This window comes from Meles meles, chromosome 2 (assembly GCF_922984935.1).
Source record: "Meles meles chromosome 2, mMelMel3.1 paternal haplotype, whole genome shotgun sequence".
Classification (NCBI taxonomy): domain Eukaryota; kingdom Metazoa; phylum Chordata; class Mammalia; order Carnivora; family Mustelidae; genus Meles; species Meles meles.
In genome coordinates, this window is record NC_060067.1 from 116,528,332 (window position 1) to 116,550,477 (window position 22,146).

The following is a 22,146-nucleotide window of genomic DNA, read 5'->3' on the forward strand; positions in this document are numbered from 1 at the left end:
TTTCTTCTAATTTCTTAAAGATTTGTCTAAAAAATTAGCTATTTTCATTTTTATGAGAAAATATTCATTCATTTGTGTAAATAGCAAAAGTGATACAAAATGTATCAGTCATGCAAACAAATCAACAGTCTATCTGTGCTACATTTTTAGGATATATTTTGGCAAATCTGCACTTACTATGTTGTTGTAGAATCTTTTGTAAAATTGTTTAAAAAAGAAAATCAAACTGAATGTCTCTCTTTTTCATTAAATAATACACATGGCATCTATACTCGAGAGGAGGCAGAATGTTCCAAGAGGCTCTCATAAATATTGGCAGGAAGATAGAAAACCATTATATTACATTTTAGTGTAATTTCATGAGATATTTCATGAATAACTACAGAAGAGACATTGTTAAAAGATCAGGCTTTGTGTATGTAGGGATATTCTTCTTGAAGGTTATATCAGAGCAATGAAGAAAATTCAAAAATATTTAAGTATTAAAAAGCACCACTGGGAATTTTCAATGAACAGAAGACACGGATAAAATAGGTGGCATTGTAACCAATGAAGAGCTCGGATAATCTGCAGAAATGTGTGCTGCAGCTAAAACATAGGTGGAGAAAAAAATATAAACACAGAGAAGGTAACCTGCCATAACAATAATAGACTATTTTCTTTTCTTTTTTTTTTTTTTTTGTTTAAGATTTTATTTACTTATTTGACAGAGAGAGATCACAAGTAGGCAGTGAGGCAGGCAGACAGAGGGGGAAGCAGGCTCCCTGCTGAGCAGAGAGCCCAATGAGGGGCTCCATTCCAGGACCCTGAGATCATGACTTGAGCTGAAGGCAGAGGCTTAATCCACTGAGCCACCCAGGCGCTCCTGTTTTATTTTCAAAATTACTTAACATTTGAACCCTACCAGGATAAGGCACAACTGATTTTTCATGGCTTATCAGATACACACCATGAAATAAGAACAAAGAAAATGCCCCCAAAATGAGCATTAGATATTAAGATAAAGGCCAAGGAGCATGAGGAACACAAAAATGCATGCAATAAGGTGACAATCAATCCCAGCATTTGGATTTAGGCTCGAAGCTTCCTGGCAGCCTGATTACTTTTACGACCAATATACCATTCCCTCAGCCACTCTTCTTTTTTCCTAACTAAGGTTAAGTCACAAGTGTGTAAAATAGTTTGCCTAGATTTTAAAATATAGAAACACACAAGACTACCAGTTAATTTGGTTTGGGTAATTTTTATACATTGCACCGGAATTTTAAAGTTAAAATGAAACGTAACATCATCATGAAATTTATCATCATGAATTTTTGTGTTATTTCTGACATATAAACATAAAAACATAATAACAATACCAAAGACGAAAAGTTATGACTCGCCTATAATAACTCAGGCAATCATTTAATGTTGTTGCATAAGCAACATTTTTTGGAAAATGAATTTCCAAAAAAGCATGTTAACTTGTCTCAAGAGGAACTGATACTAGTAAGGAGAATTCAAAAAAAGACTCCAAGGCACTGATTAATATTGAAGTGTAAGACATTTTAATAAGCAATCAAATATCTAAACAATTTTGGGTTTTTTTGTTTTTTTTTTTAATTTATTTATTTGACAGAGAGAGATCACAAGTAGGCAGAGAGGAAGGCAGAGAGAGAGGAGGAAGCAGGCTCCCCGCAGAGCAGAGAGCCCGATGCGGGGCTCGATCCCAGGACCCTGAGATCATGACCTGAGCCGAAGGCAGCGGCTTAATCCACTGAGCCACCCAGGCGCCCCCAATTTTGGGTTTTTTATGGATATTTCTAAAGGAGGTAGTTTGCCTTGAGCCCAAGCAATTCAGTTTAATGGAGCCTCAATTTCCACAGGTTGACATGTAGATGTAATATGCGGAAAGGAAGCAAAACAAGTTATTAAGTTTGTTTTGATATCTTGACACATTTTACATATTAGTTTTGTTACTGAAATGTTTGGGGTTAAATAAATAAATACAAAAAATCAAAATAAATACAAATAATCAAATATATAAAGATATTTCCATTCCAGACCACACATTTATTAACAATACTTTAAGCACTCCTGAAAACAAAGCGTTAGCATCTAGTCGATGTTGTAAAATTTCACTGCACCAATATTTTTACACATTTTGAGTTTAAAGCCTCTTATGTCTTCATGTAAAACTCATTTTTAAAAAGCATAAGGTTCATATGATTTTATTAGAAACGTCCTGTCAATTATAGATAAGTATATAAATCAAACTAGAATATTCCCTTTGATATTCTGCAATATCTTTGCAAGAATTCATACTTTCAGTGATGCACTGATTAAAAACTGTTATAGTGGGGCGCCTGGGTGTCTCAGCGGGTTAAAGCCTCTGCCTTTGGCTCACATCATGATCCCAGGGTCCTGGGATTGAGCTCTGCTTCCCCCATCTCTCTCTGCCTGCCTCTCTGCCTACTTGTGATCTCTGCCTGTCAAATAAATATATGAACTCGGGGGCGCCTGGGTGGCTCAGTGGTTTAAGCCGCTTCCTTCGGCTCAGGTCATGATCTCGGGTCCTGGGATCGAGTCCCGCATCGGGGCTCTCTGCTCAGCAGGGAGCCTGCTTCCCTCTCACTCTCTCTGCCTGCCTCTCTGCCTACTTGTGATCTCTCTCTGTCAAATAAATAAATAAAATCTTAAAATAAATAAATAAATAAATGAACTCTTAAAAAAAATGTTACAGTAAAAGCTATAGCTAAACCAAACTTGTTAATGTATTTCATATTACTATGTTTGGTACATAAAAATCATGTAATAAACATTAAATGCATTGTTTTCTATCAATTTTCCATTTTTTGGAGTAACATACACTATTTTTATATAATCAATAAGTTGTTCCTAAAGAAATTATCAAAAACTATCAGGCATTTAGGAAATGCTTTCCTTTTGTCTTGAATAAGAAATGTATGGAGGTATATATGGATGTCCATTTCATATATATATATGTATATGAACATGTCTGTATATACACACAAAGAAACCTACAGAGGGATTACATAATTATGATGCAGTATGCTGTTCTTATTAATCTTTCACTGCATTACAAGTGTTTAAGTCTATTTGTGTACTTCACAGCTAGAAATAGTAAACTATTAATTTCAGTTGAACAAATGTAAAAATAAACACACACACACACACACACACAGAAACCCAAGAAAAGCTGAATGACTGTAGTGTTTCATAAATGAAATAAATTAGATACCCAGAACATTTGCACTGTTTCTACACCACTATGATATCAGTATGCTAGAAGTTCATCTTGAAAGAGGGAATGTTATTAGAAATGTTTTTATTACCACAGCTGCAGTATACTGAGAAAATTTTGAGAAACTGTTATATGCTTCCCTGAATTTTAGGTTAGCTCAACACTTACATTTTCACATTTATTGATTTAAAAGTTTGTTGCCCACATACCAAGGGAATGCTTACTTACAGACGTTATCATTATTTGTCATCAAAGAGTCATTCACTTAAAGGCATCTGTGATTTAAAGGCAATGCCTGCAACTTTGTGGTATAGTTTTCCCAAAAAGTAGGATTCATTATTCTATTAATGTTCCTTTCAATATGAATCCATGGAAAACAGACCCAAATCCTCATTACTCAGAAAATCTTCTCTGTGAAGTTCCCTATGAATTTTAACATCTTTGCCCATGGCACAGTGATTCCCATGTGCTCAGAACTATACCAAACTATGTCAGAGACAAGAAAAATTCTATCATAAGGTCTAAAGAAAACTCAGAGATAAAAAGCACCCAATACACTAGGCGGTTATGATATACCCTCTCTATGAAAATATTCTGAACAAACAAACACTAGAACAGACACCTCCAGTGAAAGAGAACTCACTACATCTGGAGGCAGCCCATTCCAAAGCTAATCATAAATATTTATTTCTCACAGTGAGTTTAGGTCTCCCTCAATACAACTTCATCCATGAATCCTAGTTCTCATCTCTGTAACAGCATAGAAAAGTTACAGCATCTTTTACATGAAAGCTCTGCTAGTATTTACAGAAAACTGTCAAAAACTTTTCCTCTCCAGGGCAAACATCCTAGCACTTTCAGCAAGTCTTCATATCCTGTGATTCACGAAGACTCATTCTCTGGTTTCTGCTGCTCCATACAGGGTCTGGTTTCTCAAACATTTCTTATGAACGAGCACCTGCTCTGTTTTAGACACACAACCTCTCATGAAAGCCTTAGCACGTTTCCATTATCCACTGCACAAAATGCATTTATTTTCTTCACATTTCCCCCATCATCTTCATGTACACTGCTTTCTGCTATGTGTGATCATTCTTTACTTTTTTTTAAAGATTTATTTATTTATTTGAGTGAGAGAGAGAAAAAGAACGAGAGAGAGAACACGAGCAGGAGGGGCAGAGGGAGAGGAAGAAAATCTCAAGCAGCCTCCTTGCTGAACCCGAATCGGGGCTCGATCTCACAATTATGAGATCACAACTTCAGCTGAAACCAAGAGTCAGCTGTTTAAGAGACTGCGCCACCCAGGTGCCTCTGACCCTTGTTTTCTTTTTGATAGTTATGGCTATTCTCTTCTGTCAAAAATTCTTTTGACCACAAAGCTATACTCAGTTTGAAACAATTTACATACTTCATAAGAAAATGTGTAAAGAGTCTCAAGGATCTCAACCCTGTCATAAATGAATAGGACTCGTAAGCCAAGAACAAAAGAAGCTTGCAGGGAAGTGCAGGTGGGGTATCAACTTGCATAGGGCTCAGTGAAAACAAGAGGTACAAGACACTTTGTTACAAAACACAGAACATATACCCCATTATAAAGATATAATAATGTTGGATATGAGTAGGTCCTTTCATATTTTAGTCACTACATGATGAGAAAATGCTAACATTTGAATTGGTGGATCTTATTCCCATATGCTCACAATAGTAAATACTTCTTGACTTATAAAATTGAGTTTTTACACTACTAAATGGATTTAAGGGTCCTACTCTTTCAAACTAGCAGTTTGAAATATTCAGTAGAAGTCATAGTTGACTTTCAGAGAAACTTAGCTTTCTCTATATACATAATATATCAATTCCCTTGATAGCCAAATTTTTAATCATTAGAAGATATTTTCTTTAATTTGAAATTCTTCCCTGAAAGATACTAAATGTATTTAAACCTGAAAAAAACCTGACACATGTGAAAATTAGATAATATCAAATTATTCCCCCTGGATCTTACTTGGTTTGCCCCAAAATGAAGTCAGTATGGGCACCCGATATTTAGCTTCTGCCCTTCCTAGACTCTTCAACTTTCACTTGAATGTATCACTCCTATTGCACCCCATGTGTGGCCTTTTAAGTTCTGTGAATCTGATTTTAACTGATATTAACTTCATTACAGGTGAAAGGCAGATAATGTAATCTTCAATACATTGTTACTTTCTATTTATCGATAATTAGGGAAGACTGCTGAAGAAAAAGGAAGTACCCAAAGTCCTCAAAATACTTTTACTTCTTGATCCAATCAGTCTGTGTGTCCGTTTCACTCTACAGACTTCTCCATGAATTGCTTTTGCTTAACTATATTTTACTATGATGCCATCAGAGGTTATCAAAGGAACAGTTCATAAAATTCATTGTGGAATCTCCTGAAGGATGTTGTTGAGAATAATTTATTCTATTATGGTGTCTAGGAGAGCCACTCCACTTAGAAAATTTCTAGTCTGATATTACAACTGAGAACAACTTTTCATCTCAAAAAGAACTGGTTGTTTTTAACCTTATGAGCACCATGAGTTGTGTAACTGATCATATTTCCATTTTGAATCTGATTCGTAGAAAACCAATAGCTAAATCCATGACCCAGCTGTAGTAAGTATATGATTTGCGATTTGCATTTTTGGTCTCAGTTTAGGTTTCACTTTTGAATACAAACTTATTGTTGTTGTTGTTGTTGTTGTTGTTGCTTGCTCTTTTAAACTTCATTGGTATTTGTAAGTCACTTTATAACAAAGGGGATAAATTAATTACTGAGATGATAAATTAAAATATTATTTTATAACTGTCATAGAAGCGGCATAGAAAAGGGAACAGTAAAAACAAGGAAATGTGGCTTTTAGCTTCATATAATATCTTTAACATTCATGTTTTCATCTCTAAAATATGGTAAATAATACCTAAGCTAGTCTACCTTGTTTTTATTAGCAAGTAAGACAGTGAATATAGATAATATAAAAAATAATATGTTCAATAAAAAGAAAATTATTATAAATATATTTCATTACTATCATGGGAAAAGGATATAGGAGAATGTACAAACTGTCCAAATTAAGAAATAAATTGATCGTACTTATGCTCTCCTTTGTTTCCCTGGTTAAAAATTGAAAAACTGTAATAAACAAGTTTATCAAGGGAAATGTCAGAAGAGAAAGAAAACAATAAGCATGGAGATGAATTTATTATGATGCCTCCAGTAATTGTTTAGAAACTTAAAAAATAAATGTCAATCAAAATGCTCTTCTAAAAATATTCTTTTACTAACATTAATCAAATACTTTAACAAAATAAAACTCCTAATCTCCAAGGAAGCACAAGGCAGAGAATATTTTCACAATGCCTTGATTTTTGGTAATTCCTTAAAATATTTTCTATCAGAGAAGACAATATGCAAAAGAAACAATTTGCTAAGATAAGAAAATAGGCAAACCTAAATTATTTACTATAAAACTTCATATATTTGGGGTTTATTTTAGCATTCATATAATTAAACTCAACAGTCAAATGGAACAAAGATAATTGAGAAAAAAATAGTAATCCACTATATGTTATATTTCCTTTTTTTAAATTTTTAGACCCCCTTCATGAATTTCCACATCCGATCCTTCACCTTTGGCAGCCACCAATCTACTGTCTCTTTCCATGAGCTTAGGGTGCATGTGTGTTTTTTTTAGATTGCACATTTTAAGAGAGATGATATGGCATTTGCTATTACTTTATTTAGCATAATGTCCTCAGGGTCCATCTACGTTTTCATAAATGGTAAGAGTTCAGCCTTTTTCATGGCTGAATAATATTCACTGTATATAACTGCCACATCTTCTTTATCCATTTTTCTACTGGTAGACACTGAGGTTATTTCCATATCTTAGATATTATAAATAATGCTACAATGAATATGGAGGTACAATATCTTTTCCTACTATTGTTTCTCTATTGTTTGTTTTCTTCAGATAAATACCCAAAAGTAGAATTGATGGTACATATGGTAGTTCAATTTTTAAGTTTTTGAAGAAACTCCATACTGTTTTCCATGGTGGCTGCACCAATTTTCATTTCCACCAGTAGTGCACAAGAGTTCCCTTTTCTCCATATCCTCACCAACACGTTATTTCTTATCTTTTTGATAATAGCCATTCTAAACATGATATCTTATTGTGATTTTAATGTGCATTTCCCTGATGATTAGTGATGCTGAACACCTATTCATATATCTTTGTCTTCTTTGGAAAAAAATGTCTGTTCAGATCTTCTGCTCATTTTTTAATTGGATTATTTAGTTTTTTTTTTTTTTTTTGCTTTTGAGTTCTGTGAGTTCTTTATGTTTGGATATTAATCCCTGATCACATACATGATTTGTAAATATTTTATCCCATTCAGTAGGTTATCTTTTTATTTTGTTAATTGTTTACTGTGCAGAAGCTTTTAAGTTTGATGTAGTCCCATTGCTTATCATTGCTTTTGTTGCTTTACTTTTGGTGTCAGACTCAAAAAATCATCACCAGAACTCATGTCAAGGAGCTTACCACCTGTGTTTTCTTTTAGGAGTTCTATGGTTTCAAGTCTTATGTTCAAGCTTTTAACTCACTTGAGTTGATTTTTGTGTATCTTTGTGTTACTTTGTTTAAAATTGATCTCCCTATGATGATCTCTTTATTTACATTTTTTAAAAATTTAATTCTCCATATATAGTTGTATCAAGGTAAAATAGAAAGGTAGGGATTGTTTATTATGTCATCTTTTCTTATTTTATCTTTCTACATGACATTTGAGATGGACTATGAAAACAGTGCATTTAATAACAACGAAATATTTTCTAGGAGCGCCTGGGTGGCTCAGTGGGTTAAAGCCTCTGCCTTCAGCTCAGGTCATGATCTCAGGGTCCTGGGATTGAGCCCCACATCAGGCTCTCCACTCAGTGGTGAGCCTGCTTCCTCCTCTCTCCCTCTCTGCCTGCCTTTCTGCCTACTTGTGATCTCTGTCAAGTAAATAAATAAAATCTTAAAAAAATGTATTTTCTAATGACAAAATGGGTTGTAATTCAGCCCATAATTCAACAAACTATGTATGCTGTCCTTCGCAATGTTATGGTGCCATTTCTCCCAATCCACTCTTTTCTTCATGTACTCATCAAAATATATTTGGCATATATTGTGAGGTACATAACAGGTCAACATAACATGATGCAAATACTGTAAGAGTTCCATAAACTGGAAGACACTAAAGAAGCCATAACTGATATTAGAGAAAAGAATATTTACATAGGAATGAAAGTATGTGTTACTTGGAGCATCCCTTTGATAATTTCAGTAAGAACACAGTTCAAAATTTAGTAAGAGATCAAGCCAATGATAGGGCCAACAAATAAAAGACTGAATTCAGAATCAGGTCCATTAAGTAAATTAGCAATTCAGTATGAACTGAGTTCCTAGTAGGTGAACTTGAAAGGAAATGACCTAGTAAGTTTAGACACCTGTGGTCAAACTTCTGCATCCAATCACTAACATAGGCAATTATGCCCAACTTCCTCCATCCTAAAATACATGAGTCATTGGTTAGCTGCCAGGCTAGATACGATTTCCTGCCAGTTAATTTCAGAAGGCTCCTTTGGAGGTGAATTTATGCTCTGCAAGCATATTATATAGCAATAGAAGAGTGGGGAGGACCCGTTAGGTCTATAAACAAGGGCCTAGAGCAACAGAAAAACAAGTATACAGCTATTATACATAATATATAATCAAAAGTGTTTTTACTCTGAATATTGTGCCATTCAAGAATCAAAGAAAATTTATTTGTTCTTGTTCTTTGCTGTTGCATTTCCTTTTCAAAAAGAAAACATTTCCATATTATTGTTCTCTGTACCCTGAATGGCGAAGGAGCCTAACTTAACAAACATTATCTTCTGCGTTCACATGAAGCTATCACTTCTATATATCTGAAAGCTGTGTTATATTTATATTCCTGCACTTTAGCATTCTCACTTGACTACTGCTTTAATTAAAAATGGGAACACTTGGTTTATTAGACATTTGCAGTTCTCTTTCTCAACTATGTCACATTGTTTCATATCCTTAATCTAAGCATTTAGTTTGTCCATCCCAATTCCCATTTTCCTGCTTCACACATCACATAAGAGCTCTTTGTACATCATGCCGTCAGATACTCTGTAGTCCCAGGAATTTGTGTTACTCTGAGAATTTCAATTCTGGCTGTCAGTGAATGCTCAAGGGTCTCATTATTAGTTATAGTTTCATAAAATCCAAAATGAATTTTAGACATGAAATTGATCAAATATCTGAAGATAGCATATGCAAGAGACATAGTGCATATAAGTTCCATGGAAAGGCAGAACTGTGTGTTGAATCATTAAGTATTTATTGCTTTACTATGTGCATTCAAATGCTCAGGTATTAAAGTGAGATGCTAAAGAGAAAGAAATTGGGTGGAATCAAGACATGTCTCCAAGGCTGAGGAGGAGAGAACTATAGAAAGCTAGAGAATACAGAGTATAATATTTCTTTTTTAAAAAAATATTCATTTGAGAGAGAAAGACAGAGAGCACAAGAGGGGGGAGGGGCAGAGAGAGAGGGAAAAGCAGATTCCCATGTAAGGAGACACCCAGTGCAGGGCTGGTCATGACCTGAGCCAAAGTCAGATGTCTAATGGACTAAGCCACCCAGGCAAGCCCAGGATAATACTTCTGATCATAATAACACAAATTAAAATATTAGCTAATAGTTTAGCTGCTCAATACTTAAAATACATTATTTTAATTCTCCTTCTAAGTTATATGACATTACTAACTCCATTTGTAAATTATGAAATGGGGGTACAGAACAGTTGAGTAATTTGCTTTAAATCACACAGCTGGGAAATGATGGAGCCAGGATTTAAACTAAGCAGTTTAACTCCAGTCTGTTTCAGCACTCTAGTCAAATCACTTAATCTGTGTGGGAAAGCAGGAAGCTGCCTGTACAGAAAAAAATTACAAACATACTAGAGGAGGGCAGGTTCTAATTAAAACACCATGCAATTTAGACTGTATCTTAAATAGTACTTTTCAACCCTGGGAAGAAAGCACTGATTCATAAAATATCCAGTGAAAGTATAAAAGTTCAGGCAGGTGAATTTGGATGCAAGTTGAAGTTTTTCATTTTGTGATTCTCAGTCCTTAGCTAATATATATATATATATATTTTTTTTTTCCTCAAATGTGTTCTTGTGCTCATATTTGATATTTGTGGGCAGTCTTGTTAATTAAGCAGAAGTTATCAACAATTAATGTAGTGTGAGCTGTTCCTAAAGTATTATAAATAATACAGTGATTAATTGCCATATCTAAAAGTCACCCTTTAGTACACTTTAAAGATGGATTTTCTTGCTTGAATTTGTTGTTGTCTACCTTAATAATCATAATCATGTGGAAAAAATCGTCGTCTTTACTTCTTTCCAACAGAAAACTATATTTAAATCATTTGCTATAAGATACTTGTTTTGCTTGGTAGCCAAGAAAATTCTTGTAATTATTATAATAACCTTAAAGTTTCTGCTGAATTCAGCACAACTGAAAATTTAACTGCCTTACTAAACTGTTTAATAGCAATTTAAAACTTAATTTCACCATTTAAAATACAATTTAGATAGTCAAGGGAATTATGTTTCACTCTCATTCATTATACTGTTTTCTTTCTAGTAAATAATAATAGTTATTAGCTCATCTTTGTACAAGCAACTTTTGAGTCTTTGCTTACTTATAGGAGTACAAAAGGCATTCCTTTTTATTATTAAAATTCCTGGTGTAAGTGGACAATTTTTTTCTGGTGAAATATTAGAAGGAGTTAGAAATGTGCCTTGTATTTTCATTTATTTCAAAAGAATATTATTACCATGTCAAAATGCTGAGGAAATAATTTTGTTAAACTGATTTACACATTGATCTTGAGACTTTCTTCCCATATTCAATAAGCTGTTGGGTTATTTGCTGTTGTTTTAGTCTTTTTACAGATGTTTCATAGGTATTCCCACCTACTACATTTTTGTTCCTTATGTGTCAGTGGTCGTAGAGAATTACTTCCAACTATCATTTTAGTCCTCATCATGAATAGTTTTTAACTACCAAAAAAATATCACTACTAAAAAAAAAAAAAATTATCACTACTAAAAGTTTTGAACTTAATTTAAAAAGCCAATTTACTTCACCCAAAGGAGTCAGTCATCTTACTAAGTCACACTAGAATCACACAGTATTTTCAGTATTGTCCAGTTCTACACAAAACATCCTATAGAAAAACATTGGAATATGGGGTCTCATATGTATCTCACAGACAGACAGGAAGCCAAAGCGGTACATGTCCTTCACAGACAGAATAACCTTGAACTCTTTCTAATAATTATCAAATCCTGTTGAGAGAATTTTATGGAAATAAATGTATTTTATTATGGATCAAGACAGACTACTAGAGAATTATGAACTTGTGTCCCACTGCTTGGGCTCCTGCAGATTGTTCTTATTGCACTTCATCTCAGTAATGGGATGTTGTAAGAAACCCAAATGCTACCTGCCATTATAGGTAACATTATCCTGGACAATCCAAATGAAATAGTTTTAACACAGCTTCAAATGCTACTTCCCAAGGAGTAACTTTTCCTTCTCATTCTTAAATTTGTGAACATTATAAATCTTCTAATTTAATTAGCTTAATTAATCTTTTTGCTCCTCTGGTTTTGGTTACTGAAAACAAATCTGCAATTTATGTCTATAACATCTCTATTCAATACATCTGTGCTTACTTTTGGCTCTATAATTTAACTATTCTGGTTATCTCTTGCACCCAACTTCAGTATGTTTAAATTTTATTTTAGGATGTTAAACACATTACTGAAAATTAACTCTAATGTTTTGTAAAGGAAAATGACCTATAAATAAGATAATGCATAAGAAGTACTACTCCCTCTGTTTAAGCCTATTTCACCAGAATATAATACCTCTTTTCTTTTTAAACTCTACATCATCTTCCCCACTAATTCCTTCCAGTCTTTCTGTCTTTAAATATATTATGGATTCAGATAACTCTAAAATGTACATCTCCAGCTTTAACTCTCCCTGGAGCTCAACTCCTTTCTGTGTAATTGCCTAATCAATATGAAATATCTGCTTTGACTTCCAAAGGCCTTAATTTCTCCTCCAAACTCATTTGTGCTCCATCCTTCCCCATCTCTGCAAATACCACCAGAATTACATTTGTTTGCTCAAAAGCAATAGCATCTGCCATTTTCTGTCTCAATAACAGCTCTCCCTATAAAACAGATTCAGGACATGACCATTTTCACCACGAGGACGGCTGGGCTCTCCTCCCAGTCTGAGCTCTCAACATCTTTCACTGAGGCTACAGCAATGTTCCTGCTATTGGTTCTCCATGTTTTATTATTGGTTCACCACAATCTCCTATCTATAGTACTTAATTATTTATATTGCACTTTCTGATATTTGACATTAAATAAAATACTTATTAGATTATTTTCTGACTGTACCATTGCAATGTAAGCTATAAGAAGCAAGGATTTTTTTTTTTTTTTTTTTGTCTTGTTCATGCACTATTGAACCCCAAGTGTCTAAAACAGCACCTTGTAGGTTTCTTCGGCTATTAACTTAGTCAAGCTAAGAGCTATGTTGCGCAGAATCATCTTCCCTTTATAGTTTTGAGTTAGAGATGGATAAAAGAGGAATTTGCAAAAGATTTAGATGAAAGCCATCTTCTAAAGAGATAGTTGTCATGATTTTCCAAGCATACTTTAGTATCAGATAGAGTGACTGATACAGAGGTGCCCAGCAGATTCTGACTTGTCCTCACTCTCTTCTTTTCTGTTTCGATTCTTCTTTCCTGCTAGTAGCACTACTTGAGCAACAGCAGCCTTAGGCCCACTATCAGACATGTAATCATGGAGCAAGTGGGGACAGAGATCACAGAGGCAAAAGCTTCTAACTGACTTCTCCATGAGGTTCAGTTTCAGTCCCATTCCAGCAACTGAATGTCCCTTCCTTCTCAGCCTTTTTGTGTTAACACCTATGTCACTAATGACACTGCCTTCAGAAGGCAGATTGGTGACCTTTTCTCCAATCTTCTGACCCCCGCCTCTATCCCATCATTTCCCAATCTCCTCCCATGACTATATAAATTCTAACTCCCACAATATAACTCTTCTCCCAATATACTAGTTTCAAGTACTAGACATGCAGAGGGCACCACTAAGTACTTATTTAATTAATAAATATAAAATACTGTGCACAGATCCTAACATATAAATAGTACTAAAAAATACTACTTGTCATAATTACATAATTATCAATAATAAGTATAAATGAAATGTTTAATATAATGCTCTCAGAGGTGTTCATACACGATATGGAGGTATTTAGAAACCAGCTATGTGAAAGAACAAGAGACAGAACTGAAGAAAATCAAGAGCTATTTTCATTGACCATTTTAGGCTCAATGTACTAACTGGAAGAGTATATGTGTTAAAAAATTACTGTGTGAATGCTACGGCAGCTTTATCTATTTGTAAAACTCTCATATATGATTGACAATTGCTTTATATATTTATGTATTGTGTGAAGGACAGAAATGGGGATTGAAATTAGTAGGAATCAAATCAAATATTAAAAAATCCCTTGTATCAAACAGAAAGTATGATATGCCTTACAAGCATGCAAACTTTGTTAGCATTATTTTAAAAATGCTAATAATTGATCTTTAGGGATAAACATATTCCTGTAATGGGTTGGAGTTTACATAGCATAATCACAAAATTGTCATCAAATCTTCAATTCTATGCATTCTTCAATAGCTGCTATCTGCATAGTGGCACCACACGAGGTGTTCAACCCCATTATTTATGTTTATGATGATAATTCCTAGACAAATATAACAAGTACACAATGAATTGATCCAATTAAATTTATATTATAGTTTAGTATTATATATGCTCCCTGGCAAAGCTATATTAGACAACTGTCAAAGTATGGGTTTGTAATCACTGCAGAATTCTCTGAAGGAAAGTGATTTTTTAAGTTGGATGCCTTTCATGCAACTAATTTTTTTTTTTTTTGAGGAAAAGCTAAAGCCTCTTCAATCAGGATAAACCCCAAGAATAAGTTATATGTTAAAATTATGTTTGAACCAATTCACACTTAAAATCTTCTGATGCTTCACAGTAAAGATTAAGAAATGGATGACATACACTTTTCTACATTTTCAAAGAACAGTGTCAACCCTGCATTATTCAAATAATTAAAATAGGTAATTTTTTAATTTTCAAAAATTATTTTCTGGTGATTACTATTATTGTTCATAAGAATGATCTTTATAATAAATGTACTAAAATGGTTCTGATAAAACTTTCTTCTTAGTTTAAAGCTGCTCTAAATAAGTACTTGTTAGGGGCACCTGGGTGGCTCAGTGGGTTAAAGCCTCTGCCTTCGACTCAGGTTGTGATCCCAGGGTCCTGGGATGGAGCCTCACATCGGGCTCTCTGCTCAGTGGGGAGCCTGCTTCCTCCTCTCTCTCTCTCTCTCTCTGCCTGCCTCTCCCCCTACTTGAGATCTCTGTCTATCAAATAAATAAATAAAAATCTTCAAAAAAATAAATAAATAAATACTTGTTCTTAGAGATGTTCTTTTTCTTTTTCTCATTAGTTTCAGAGGTAGAATTTAGTGGTTCTTCAGTTGCATATAACACCCAGTGCTCATTATACCAAGTGCCCTCCTTAATGCCCATCACCCAATTATCTCTTCTCCCCACCCATCACCCCTTTAGAGAGGTTCTTTAAGGAGAAAAGGAAGGAGGAAGATGGTTTGAAATTGTGCACTATCTTCTTGCTCTCACACTTTGCTCATTCTCTTCCCTTTTCTAACTCCTACTCAATTTAAAGAAGCAGAGTATGAGAGTACTGAATCAGTATTTCCTACTTAAACCTGTCACCATCACCAAACAGACGAGATACTACTTCAATCTGAGCTCCAGGCTCTTACAGCACTTGCCAAATTCACAAATGTGATGTCCACGTTGTTGACAATTATTTGATATAGTTTAGCCCTCATCTTAATTTACCAGGGCAGACATTCAGTTCAGGTTCTTCGGTTATCCACCAACGCCTCAATTTTCTCCCAAGACGCTCAAATCCATAGCCACAGTTTCAATTACCCCTAGAGGCAGATTACTCATTTCTTGAGCTACTTACATATAAGAATGTTAGTTGATCTAAACCACATTCCCTCCCCCACATAAGTTAAAAGCCATTTAAGAAACAATCACAGGAGAGACAAATAGAGGATTAAAATGTTAAGCTTTATTACTGGTACACTGTTTAGATAGAGACCATATTTTATCTGTGACAAAATGGGCTTGCAACATACCATGCCTGAAAAGGACAGGTTCGTCTATGTTATCCCAAGCTTATCTCAAGTAGCAGAGACTCACCAATTAAACTCTTAAGCTCTCTGGAGATTACTAGAAATATCTAATTCTACCTAAGAAATAGAGACAGAGATAGAGAGGGAAAGGAATGGACAGGAAGATGGAGAAGATGGGAAAGAGGAGAGGAACAGGGAGGAATGAGAATATATTTATTATCAGTTTCCTCCCCCAAAATCATTAACCAGGTAATCTTTCCACCTACTCTGGAGAAGACTGAGTAAAAGGTAAGGTGAAATGTTTAGCATATTATTTTTTTAGGAGTTCTTCCTCATAGAAATATGAGACCAGGGAAATGAAGTTTCCCACTAGCATGACCTACTTAACATATCATTCATGGTGTCTCAACAAACATTGAACTTATGTCCTTTTGGGGAAGATGGAGGGATAGATACAGACTCAGTGAATAGTACCACCATCACCTAATTAAGCAAGTGAGAACTCTAGGTGCTATCCTTGACATCTTTTTTTTCCCCTTGTTTTCTTTACAAAACCATTCTTAACTCATCACTATCTTATCCAATAATTAAATCTTGAATCTGCCTCCACTTTCCTCTGTCCAAATTACCACCGTCTTTCTCCTTGTCCACTCACCTACATACACTCTTAACATTCTCCAATCTTTCATCTACATTATAGACAGAGTGAGATTTTAAAAATACAAATATGACTAGGTCACAAATCTTCACTTCCATCCCAGCCCTATCCTGTCCAACTGTCCTCAGTACCCTTACCAAACCTAACGTCTTTAACACGGTCTGTTCTTCACTTTCACGTGGCCTCATTTTACACCATCCTCCATTTTACTCTGTTCTCCAGCCATTCTAGCCTTCCCTTAGCTTAGTTCGTTTACCAAACCCATTTCTGCTACAGGGCCTCTGAACGTGCTTACTGCTGTCACTTACGCTTATTCTTCAAATTTCAGCTCAGTCCTTTCTTTCTTAGAGAAGCACCTCTGACCACCAAGACTCTTCCATAGAATGTAGTACTGTGTTTATTGTTCCTTCTTATCACATATAACTATCAAATTTTATATTTTTGTTAATTATTTGATTCACAATCGCCACTTCATATTTATTAAACTGTAGCCCCACAATAGCACATAATATAATACCTGAATGCTATTATAGCTAGTGTTTAGTACATGCCTGGTATTGAAAATAGCATTTTTTTGAATTAGTGAATAAGTGATGGTCACTGCACCTTCACTTTTCTATTGTAATTATATATTCTGCTAAACTTTGGGTTCTTTAAGAGTAGGAGCTTTATATTTTCCCTACTTGAATTATTATTTCTATTTCATATTACTACAATTATTCATTATTTACTAATCTTAATTCTAGCTGAAGTTGTTGATACAAAACACAATAAAGGAGAGTTTCTAAATTTTCTGTTACCCATGTTTAGAATTTTTTAATTTAAGATTTTGAAATGTATGTATAATACATTTCAAATCCCATTTTTATTATTTATGGAAGCATAATCAGTGTATTCCTTCCCTTTATCAAAGATAAAAACTATTTTCATGAATTATCACATTATCATTAATAAACTAGTTAACAATCATTTTTGCCACCACTCTAAGCATTAAAATGATCTACCTTTGCTGTAGAGTATAATGTAATTTAGTATACATGAGATAATGTATATGAAAATAATTTATTAATAAAATGATGTAGGAAGGTGAATTATTGCTAATATCAATAATTTTATTAGGATATATCAGCAATGATGCATGTAAATAAACATTAGATGAAAAAGCTTGTCAGAAACTGCTTTTCACTTGTAACAGGTTATGAAAGATAATCTTATAGCTTAAGGATGACTCATTTAATTTATCTTATTCTTTCCCAGTAAAAATTAAGATAGAGTAAAAAGCATGCTCTGGATATCCTAACAAACCTCTTGTCTAGGATATCCTGACAGAAGTGGAATGAAAAGATTTTTTTATGAAGTAATGAGAATCTGACATACTTTATCACCATACCACAATCGATCAATTCCTGAGATTTTAAATTCATGTTTTCATTTTAATTGTTTTAAAATACTGTATTGAGACTTTTCTCCTATAAAAATATCAGTTTTAGATATAACCCTATAAATGGTTAACAATGAAAATTAATGTTAGCTAGATGAATATCCTACTAACAGAAACTAAATCTGAAAAAAAAAAAAAAAATCTCCAGGCAGAATGAATATACTATACTGTAGAATTTATAACCAGGATGAACTCTTGGATGAACAAGATGAACTTCCAAGGAGAAGTTACTTTCTAGACCACTGTTCACAACCAGAAGTTTTTCTTTGTCCCAGCTTCTAGGAAAGCTCATAACCATCACTGATGTCATCAGCCACTCAACTCCCTTGGGCTTTCTGTCTACCTCAGATTCAACCTAGTGTTAATCCTTTCAATTATTACCTGATCAATATGTTAACTCATTTGTTGTCGTCGTTGTTGTCATCTTCTTCTTCTTCTACTGGCCTCTGTTTATGTAATATCTACTCTTAAAAACTCCAAACTACATTAACAGTCATCTATTTCCTTCCTCTGGCTACTAAGGCCCTTTGGAGAAAATTACAAAAGCTTTGCAGACTTGAGCTCCCAAAGGTCAGCATGTTCAGACTAATTTTTGAATCTTCAGGACTACCTGATAATCCTTCTAAATATCTCTAGCTACCATGCTATACCCCCAAAACAATTGTTCTTAACTTTTATCATTCTCATAAAACCTAACCTTCCCCCAAGCTATTGTCACGGACAATGGCATTATTTTCTACTTCACCAAGAAAACAAACAGCATGATGCAGCAACTTCCTCAAATTGATGTGCTCCAGTCTACAAATTTACTTATTTATGATGTCAAACCTTCACCACCTGTCACCAGTTTCAGGGCAAAGCTATTCTACTCATCAGATGATCTATCAGTCCTATTTTGTTATACGTTTTCAATCCCTCATTTCTCATCCCATCCTTTTAAAATCCCTCACAATCACTTTGCATATGTAAACCCCTTAAATGGTGGCATTCCTCAACATGTAATTGTTGGTTCTGTAGGTTCTTTTTGTTGTTTTATCACTTTGGCACATTTTCTTCCTTTTTTTTTTTTTTAAAGATTCCATTTATTTATTTGACAGATAGAGATCACAAGTAGGCAGAGAGGCAGGCAGAGAGGAGGAAACAGGCTTCCGCCGAGCAGAGAGCCCGATGTGGGGCTCGATCCCAGGACCCCGGGACCACGACACAAGCCGAAGGCAGAGGCTTCAACCCACTGAGCCTCCCTGTCCAATCTTTCTCCTTTAGCCCACATCCATAATTTTAATGACTTGGGTAATGCTTTGGCACCACAGACTGAAGGTCTACATCTAAACATCTTATATTCTTCCACCTCCTCCATCATTCGGATTATCATCTGGTCTCAGGCTAGCACTTATATCTTTCCATGAACTGGATCATTCTTCAAATAACACACACAGTTTAATTTTAACCCAATTTATTTTAAACGCATATATAATCAATCAACAAAAAATATAGGGAATGCTTTATTAGGGATACTGAGAAGAATGAGCCACAGGTCTCCTCTCAAACTCATAATAAAAATTTATACAATATAATATCATAAATGTAAAAATGCACACGTGTACAAGAGAAAGAGAAAATACAGAAGAATATCATAAGTAAAACAAAAGAACGCTCCTTAGGACCTTCAACAGAAAATTTCTGAAAGTAATAACCTTCACTTTAGGTTGAAGGTCACAGGATTTGCTCCAGTGAACAAAGGAGAGGAGGACACTTACTACAGACAAGTGAAACACAAGCACAAAGAAATAAAAGTCTGAAATGCCAGGGTGTTTGGTGACCTATAAGCAATTCAGTGTTTCTGCCTTGTAAAGTGCAACAGAGTGTGTGGATGGGGTAATAATGATGCTAAATGGAATGGCGGGAATGAATATTTATTGTTATTACAAATTTTCAGTTAATGAAGTTTAAGTATAAAAAATTAATATGAAAATGGAGAAGAATAAGATGTGATTAACTCTTATAAAACAATTTGTTTCTAAATTTAAAAATTATTTTACATGATAATTGAAAATCTTTGAGGTTAAAAAAAAGGCAGAAGTATAAAAATTACAGACCAACAGTATAGAAAAATTATCATCAAGGGCAAAAAATAAATGTTCTCTTCTCTTTTTATTTTCCTTCACTTCAACATTTTCAGAATTAGGAGATTTAGAAAAGACTTTCATAATTTATATTGCAAAGAAACAGTTTGTTTTTATGATGAAACACAAATGTTCTTATTAAATATGCAATATATCAGTTGGCATATAGCTTATTCTCCAATTTCAAAATGTTTTTATTTCAATATTGAACTGCAAGTAAGACTTCCAACTTATTTCCTAAAAGAATCAATATACATCATGGTTACTTTTCTAGGTTATCTCACAAGAGCCAATTTAAAATATACACACATAGACACAAATAGATTATAAAAATCTAACAAAAACAGAAAATTGGGATTTGGGGTGAAAAGGTGATGGATCTTAGTTCTGAAAATGTGGAGAAAACAAAGAGAATAAATACACCATACACATACAAGGTGCAAATTTATTATATATGAAATGCCTTGATAGAGAAGCTGAAGACAGCATTCAAAAACCCTTACAATGTAACAGGTGAAAAGTGTAAAAAGTAAATGCATTAAAAATCAAGAAAAGGGGGAAATTATGGTAGGATGAAATATTATACCAAGAAGATGCAGAAAGCACAGCAAGTTTTACAAAGCTCTGTTTCTTAATGTTTCCACAGAAAAATCTTCAAGGTCCAGTTTGTAAAAAATAATTTGAGATGAGGTGTGGTGTCAAATGAAAGGAGTTCAAGTGTATGATTTTCTGCTGGAATGGCTGTTTCAATAATAATTTTTGTTTGTTTGTTTGTTTGTTTTGCTTTTTACTTACTAAAGAAATAGCCAGACCAATGTTGATATTAATGATAGACACAAACTCACCACACATCGGAACTTGTTGAGAAGACATTAATTGCCTTCGTCGGTCATCATAACAATCTTAGGAAGTAAGTACAATGGATCTATAAACACTTAGATAAAATCTGCTATCCAAAAACACAGTAAAAACCAAAAGTTCAGTTTTCGTTGTTTATTTTTTCATAATTCTGACACACAAGCCCTTTTGATGGGAAATTTGACCTGAACTGAGTTAAAGTTAGAGTTTTCATTTATTTCACTATGAATGACTATTACTATGTTTCTTTGAAAAACTACAAGTTGCTCAGCAGATTTGCTGAGGTTATTACATATTGTCTATACAATATGTACAATATTATCTTTCTAAAAATCCAGTATTTCTAGATTCTGAAACATATCTGTCACCAAAAATTTCAGGCAAAGGATTGCTTACCTGTACTCCTATATGCATTTCCTAAGTGAAATAAGAGAAGCCCAAGAACATGCATCCAAAATGTGTCCAAGATCTAAATCCAGGTAGAACTTGAGTTTAAGCTCTTATCCACTATATGTATCATGTCTGTATAAAAATTTTGTTTCTAGTAGAATGTCAATTTCATGAAATCAGAGATTTTGTCTAATTTATTCAATTCGTTATTGCCAATGCTCATGAAAGTATTTGGAGATTGCATACGAAATAGGTGTACAATAAATAAATGCTTGTGGAAGCATGAACTCTGCCTATCAACTCAGCCTTCTGCAGATATTGACATAAAGTTAGTTCAAAATACAGCTCCTAACAAGGAAAGCTCTTCTGTGTTCTGCTAAATGTACTGCCATGTTTTAAGAGTCAACAAAGAGTGTAACACTAAATCTCCCTTGTGAAGGAAAGAAGCCTAATGAAATTACGTGCCCAAATGTGAAGTCCACTATATAAAGATATGGGGTTGAAGAGTTCTCAAGGGCAGATCAAAGATGCTTCCCAGAAAGTCATGGTAGGTCTGTTCTAACACATAAAATTTAAATGGCATTGCAAAGGATACGGCCACAATCAGGATAGTCTGGAAAATGACAAAACAGCTACATCAGGCTTGGATATAACATTTCTATTTTCTTAAAAAAATATATATGAGCAGTCTTTGGAACTAGAGAGGGCATACCCAGACCATGTTCTTCTTATAGACATATCCTGATTCTCTTTTTTTTTTTTTTTAAGATTTTATTTATTTACTTGACAGAAAGAGATCACAAGTAGGCAGAGAGGCAGGCAGAGAGAGAGAGAGGGAAGCAGGCCCCCTGTTGAGCAGAGAGCCCGATGCGGGACTCGATCCCAGGACCCTGAGATCATGACCTGAGCCGAAGGCAGCGGCTTAACCCACTGAGCCACCCAGGCGCCCCTGATTCTCTCTTTATTAGGAATGCT

At 34.3% G+C, this 22,146-nt stretch overlaps 1 protein-coding gene across 4 annotated transcripts in view; it reads right to left on the reverse strand.

The window, feature by feature from the left end:
- The window catches only part of GRID2 (glutamate ionotropic receptor delta type subunit 2), a 1,534,703-nt gene that overhangs the window by 1,393,707 nt on the left and 118,850 nt on the right, over window positions 1-22,146 (reverse strand). The gene's annotated exons all lie outside the window — the stretch shown is intronic.